This window comes from Nomascus leucogenys, chromosome 5, assembly GCF_006542625.1.
Source record: "Nomascus leucogenys isolate Asia chromosome 5, Asia_NLE_v1, whole genome shotgun sequence".
Lineage (NCBI taxonomy): Eukaryota > Metazoa > Chordata > Mammalia > Primates > Hylobatidae > Nomascus > Nomascus leucogenys.
This window is the reverse complement of record NC_044385.1, coordinates 78535859-78543063: the sequence shown is the minus strand read 5'-3', so window position 1 is coordinate 78543063 and position 7205 is coordinate 78535859.

Genomic DNA, 7205 nt, shown 5'->3' with positions numbered 1-7205 from the left:
CCACCGTGCCTGGCCGAAGCACAATCTTATTCTTAGAAGATACACTCTGAAGTGTCATGTGTATCTGAAAGAAATCTTCAAATTGTTCAACAACACATGTACAGTAAATTGAACTACATGAAATTGTTTCTATTCAATTTTTATTATAATTTCTTTTTTTATTGTTTTTTTTTTTTTTTGAGACGGAGTCTCGCTGTGTCGCCCAGGCTGGAGTGCAGTGGCGTGATCTGCAAGCTCCGCTGCCCAGGTTCATGCCATTCTCCTACCTCAGCCACCCAAGTAGCTGGGACTACAGGCGCCCGCCACCACGCCCGGCTAATTTTTGGTATTTTTTTGTAGTAGAGACGGGGTTTCACCGTGTTAGCCAGGACGGTCTCGATCTCCTGACCTAGTGATCCGCCCGCCTCAGCCTCCCAGAGTGCTGGGATTACAGGCACGAGCCACCATGCCCGGCCTTTTTATTATCATTTCATATACTTCAACCAGATAAATAAGTATAGCAAATATTAATGGTTGTTTCAGCCTGGTGATAAATATATGAATGTTACTATCCTATTCTTTCAACTTTTTTGATTACTTGGAAATTTTATTAATAAAGTTTTGAAAAAAATAAAGTAAGAAAAAAAGTTTGACATCAAACTCACGGAGGAAGTGAATGCTACTTTTACCACTTAGTAGCTAAATGATGGCAACAATGCCAAGAGAAGTTTCCAGGGTGGGAGCTGGTGGGGGCACCTGAGGCAGCTTTATTCCATCCACATCTTCCATTAAGAAGGCTTATTGCCACCCACAATAAGCATAACCCTACCTAAGAACAGTGTGCTTGGCTACTCTGGGTATACTGCCTATGGGGTAGCCCTGCTCTGCAAGGAGCAGTAAAAAAAAAAAAATTAAATTAAATTAAATTAAATTAAAAAACAGTGTGCTTTAGTCCAAGCCTCCTAAGCACTAGATTTTGGCTCCTAAGACGCACTAAGTGGATGCTTTGTGACCTGGGCGAGGTGCTTAATTCTCCAAGGACTTAGTATTAAGTAAATATGAAGAATAAGGAAGAAAGAGTTTAGGATGACTTCCACATTTCTGGCCAGAGTGACACCTCAGGAAGAGAAAGCGTAAGCATCCCTGGGGGGTTAGGAGTTATTTCAGGCCAAAGCACTGAAGGAAAGAGACCTTCTCTTTAACAGTGGTTATCAGACTCAGTGCCATCTTTTTATTTAATTATTTAATTATTTAATTTTTTTTTTTTTTTAACTTTTTGAGACAGAGTCTTACTCTGTCACCCAGGCTGGAGTGCAGTGGCCCGATCTGGGCTCACTGCAACTTCCGCCTCCCGGGTTCAAGCAATTCTCCTGCCTAAGGAGAGTCCTCTGAAGTAGCTCAGACTGCAGGCGTGTGCCACCACACCTGGCTAATTTTTTTTTTGAGACAGAGTCTTGCTCTGTTTCCCAGGCTGGAGCACAGTGGTGCGATCTCGGCTTACTGCAAGCTCCGCCTCCCCACAGCTGGCTACTTGTATTTTTAGTAGAGACGGGGTTTCACCATGTTGGCCATGCTGCTCTCGAACTCCTGACCTCAGATGATCCACCCGCCTTTCCCTCCCAACGTGCTAGGAATATAGGCATCAACCACCCTGCTCAGCCTATATAGCCATCTAATTTAATATTGACCAAATGAAATTTCCTTTTGTACCCCAAGCTGATGAAGAGGAATGGAGCAATTTTGTTTTTCAAATATTCTATAATGAGCATATATTATTCTTAAGGAAAAATTATTTTTAAAGTGGTTCTATGGTATAACACTCAGAAAAAGCAAAATTTTAATTACAAGTAATTATATAATTATGAGCTAAATAGTAAACTTTTAAGTTCATACATTTGAACTTTTATCAATCAATTTATAATAATAAAATGCCACGTGATGTGTTTTGGCAACAGTCGAGGGAGAAACTGGTAACAGCAGTAGCAGCAGGATGGGGGGGCACCACACCCACCCACCCACACTGGCAGCAGAGGTGGCATCCTGAGAAGAGGCAGGCAGTGAGAGACTGCCGCAGCTGGAATGACCAGAGAACCATCAGCAGGGTAGGTCAGCTGTAGGCATGAACCATCTAGATCCCCAAGGAAGGGAAAAAATGGTGTGGGGGAGGTTGCAGATCCATTAACACTAGGAGCAAATCCTCCCCCTAATAGCCACAAGATGACTCACTGAATATATTTCCAGGCATTAAAATAGATTATCTCTGACACTCACCAGGATTGTTATGTTTGGTTTTTGTTTTGTCAATGTAAAAAGAAGAAAAAAAAAAAGGTTAAGAGTAGAGGAAGACCTACAACAAAAAGCAATTGTTCCTTGCTTTTTATCTCCCCAGCCTCAGTCCCACTTCCAAAGGGCAACCACTTTGACCTTTGTGGTTTTAAATTCTCCTGATGATCTTCAACTGTATGAATGAGTAAGCTGCTATTTTGTGACATTATTGACTCTTGCAAGGACTGATAAAAAGTCAGCTTAATTCACCCCCCTAAAGTGCACGATAGTTAACATCACAATTTTTAGTCCTATTGTTCACTCTAGTAACTTCGATATCCTTAAACTTTTGTTTTTAGTTCTATTAAATACAGACAGCACCTCTTGGTTCTCCATTTTGTGATAGGAGATTTGAACTCCTATTTCTCTTGAACTCCCCACCTCTGCTTCTACCTCCAAACTTAATTTTTTAGAAATGAGGCCTCCCCCTCTGTTGCCCAGGCTGGAGTACCTCTGGTGCAATCATAGCTCATTGCAGCCTCAAACCCCTCTACCTCCAAACTTTCCAAAGCTGTACTCTCCTAGATATCCATGACTGATAACATTTATATTCCCTTCAGTAACTATAATTATTTTTCTTCTTTTTTTTTTTTTTTTGAGACAGAGTCTCACTCTCTTGCCAGACTGAAGTGCAGTGGCATGATCTCGGCTCAGTGCAACCTCCACCTCCCGGATTCAAGTGATTCTCCTGCCTCAAGCCTCCCGAATAGCTGGGTCTACAGGCATGTGCCACCACACCAAGCTAATTTTTGTATTTTTGATAGAGACAGGGTTTCACCATTTTGGCCAGGATGGTCTCAATCTCTTGACCTCATGATCTGCCCTCGTCGGCTTCCCAAAGTGCTGGGATTACAGGCGTGAGCCACCGCGCCTGCCCTAAGTCTTCCATAAGTTGGTTCTAATAGACAATAACCAATAAGCAGCATTAACATTATGAAAATGTTGGTCCACAGCAGAGCTAAGTAGTATGCTGGGCCTGATTTTCCTCTGTGTAATCACAATGTCTCAACCCTGTGCTGCTGTTTCTCAAAATCATGGTTAGTTTACTTTGTTGTTGTTGCTGCTTTGCCTAGTATTTTTTTGTTGTTGAAAGAAGAAATCTGTGCCATCTTACCCATTCTATTTCTTGGAATATTTTTCTTTTGAAAGCCCATTGATGACTCAGTTTAACTTAATTCATATTTGTTTTATAGTTTTCTTATAGAGTCTTTCAGAAAATAAAATTTCTAGGTGCTTTTCTTATTTTCCTTTTCTTTGCCTGAAGTGTATCTTCAAATTCTTCTAACTGTATATTCCATGAAATACCTTTGTTTCCTGGGTCCCCCATTCTTGCTCAAACATGAACTGGTGGCTTAGTCACCCACAAAACTGACATTCTGGGTCACATCTGCAGCTTCCTGAATCCCATGGCTTCCTCAGGATACTCTGCTCTTTTACTGATGGAGTGCATGCTCTACTAACTCCTCAAGAAAAGGTGTTTGGTGGGTAAGCTTTCTGAGTCTTTGCATGTGTAACAATGTCTTTATATTGCTCTCGCAAGTAATTTGACTGGATAGAGGCGTCTCAAGTTGAAAATCATTTTCCCCCTGAACTTTCAAGCTATTATTCCACCATTTTTAGTGCAGCTGATGATCAATGTAATGCCAGCATGCCTTTTGTTTCTTATAGAAGTTTGTGTTCCCCTGTTTCTGGAAAGCTTTTGAATAGCTGGTCATTTATTGAACAAATTTTATTGAGCTCCTACTCTATGGCAGCCACAAGGGCTAGGACCTAGGAACACAATGGTGAAGATTAGATTATTTCTAATGAAATTTCCCACATATCCACCAAAGACAATGTTTGAGGCATCTTCCTTTTTCTCAGAGGCAGAGACCAAATTAGCTTAACTTTGAAATACAGAGATTTTATTTATTTATTTTTTTTGAGATAGTCTTGCTCTGTTACCCAGGCTGGAGTGCAGTAGCACAATCTTGGCTCACTGCAACCTCTGCCTCCCAGGTTCAAGCAATTCTTCTGCCTCAACCTCCCAAGTAGCTGGGATTACAGGTGCCAGCCACCATGCCTGGCTGATTTTTGTATTTTTAGTAGAGACCGCGTTTTGCCATGCTGGCCAGGCTGGTCTCAAACTGCTGACTTCCGGTGATCTGCCTGCCTCGGCCTCCCAAAGTATTGGGATTACAGGTGTGAGCCGACCACGCCTGGCCCAGAGATTTTATTCTTAGAGCTCCAGAAAAGTGGGCTAGGTAGATAGAGAAAATGTTAGATGCTGTTGTTAGCTCACTGCGATATTAATTTAGATGTCTGATTTTAATGGAGAAGAACATAATTTAACAGAAAATCTTTCTGTTCATAGTGTTTTCCTCTACTTTCCACCTTTCCCATATCTGTTTTGGTCTGACACTGTAGGGTACATCACTGTGAAATCAAAAACAAGCAAGCACGTACCCTTTGTCCTCAAAGGTTGGCATGCAGGCCTGTGAACTTGGAAAGAAAACAAAGCTTTCTAGTCTGATAAACAAAGAAAATGAAGATTAAAAAATCTGGTTTCCTCTTCCTGGCATTAGCAAATACCAGCTGTCCAAGAGCTCTGAGTAATCTACTCCTCTTATTCCTAAAAGGTAATTAATGTTAAAATATTGCCAAAAGGAGGTATATTTTGATTTTCAATTAAAATGACACAAATGAAGTGGCAATGCAACAAATATGAGAGAAAAATTGAAAATTGCAATATTTGCATTTGTGATGTCTTTCCCATCCAATTTCACTCTCTCCAATGGTCCCTGAAACATCACCTGCAGGCTGACATCCTGATAAACTCTAAAAGGAAGACAGAAAACATAATCTAAAAGGCAGGGTGGGTGTGGCAGTTAGAGAGGTCACCACGAAAAAGAAGGAAAATGCAGCTACTCAAGGGATACAGATAAGTCATTAGGGTCAAGGGTTGAAAGGAGTACATGAGATTGCAGACTGCCCATGTGGTACCTAAAACTAATGATAGACTTCTAATAAAGGAACAAAACCTTTAGGTTCTTTTGTCTGGCCCTTACTGCCAAACAAAGCAAGTTGCAAGACCAGTCCTAACATTTCATTAAGCAGTAGAAAGCTTCTTTCCATTGGGAAAAGCTAATAGAGGTGTCTCTTCATACCCTCTTACAAACAAAAAGGGCCAGCTTTCTCCTGATGTTTCTGCTATTAGAAAAGACTTGTAGACTGGGCATGGTGGCTCATGCCTGTAACCCCAGCACTTTGGGGAGCCAAGGCAGGCAAATCACTTGAGGTCAGGAGTTCAAGACCAGCCTGGCCAACATGGCGAAACCCTGTCTCTGCTAAAAATACAAAAATCAGTCGGATGTGGTGGCAGATGCCTGTAATTCCAGCTACTCAGGAGGCTGAGGCACGAGAATTGCTTGAACCCAGAAGGCGGAGGTTGCAGTGAGCCAAGACTGCGCCACTGCACTCCAGCCTGAGTGACAGAGTGAGACTTTGTCTCAAAAAAAAAAAAAAAAAAAAAAAGACTTGTAAAGTTTGTGATGGTAGAGTGGAAAGAGCATGATATTTAGAATAATATATCAGTGCATGTCCTAGCCAATCCTGTTATTCTCCCTGAACCTCAAATGTCTTGTCTGTGGCCGGGTGCAGTGGCTCATGCTTGTAATCTCAGCACTTTGGGAGGCTGATGCAGGTGGATCACGAGGTCAGGAGTTCGAGACCAGCCTGGCCAACACAGTGAAACCCCGTCTCTACTAAAAATGCAAAAATTAGCTGGGCCTGGTGGCAGGCGCATGTAATCCCAGCTACTCAGGAGGCTGAGGCAGGAGAATCGCTTGAACCCGGGAGGCAGAGGTTGTAGTGAGCCAAGATCATGCCACTGCACTCCAGCCTGGGTGACAGAGCTAGACTACATCTCAAAAAAAAAAAAAAAAAAAAAAAAAAAGCCTTGTCTGTAAAATGTAGAAGATTGAAAACACAAACAAAAGGGATTCTAAATGTCTAAAAAGGCTTATTTCCTTCTTTAACTCATTCTTCTAACTAAAAAAGTTTGGCCGGGCATGGTGGCTTACACCTGTAATCCCAGCACTTTGGGTGGCCGAGGAGAGCAGATCACGAGGTCAGGAGTTCCAGACCAGCCTGGCCAATATGGTGAAACCCTGTCTCTACTAAAAATACAAAAATTAGCCAGGCCTGGTGGTGAGCACCTGTAGTCCCAGCTACTCAGGAGGCTGAGGCAGAAGAATCGCCTCGTCATTTGGCCTCACTGAGGCCAAATGAACCCAGGAGGCGGAGGTTGCAGTGGGCTGAGATCATACCACTGCACTCCAGCCTGGGCAACAGAGCAAGACTCCGTCTGGAAAAAAAAAAAAAAGAAGCTTAAACTGTAAAAAATTGTAAACTGTTCTACTTGCTTTATATATACCTAAAGTTAATTAATGCATTTTCTGAACAACATGATAAAGTTATGTTTAATAACAACATACATGCACCAGTTCCCACGCTGAGGTATCTGCTGCCAGTTTGGTCCAGGAACACGTAATCAGCATCCTGGTCCCAGGTAGTGGCATGGTCAGTACCTACTACCCATTTCCTCAGAATACAATACTTTCTTTTCCAAAGTGTTTACTATTTATTTGCTCAGAACAGATAGGTCTTCATTTGACTCACTACCTGAACCACCAGCTTCTTACATTATCTCTTTAAAGCAGAATTAATTCATATAATTTTGTCAAGTCACCTGGACTCAACTCTAATCTGAAAGTTCTTGAATATCTGTGGTATCACCATTTCTAAGTAGCTCAGCAGTCTAATTGTCATAACTAACTTAATCAGCCAAATATGAAACCTGTTTGATGCTGCCATTGTAGGAGTCAAATTCTTAATGTATTTACAACTTAATAAATTGCAAT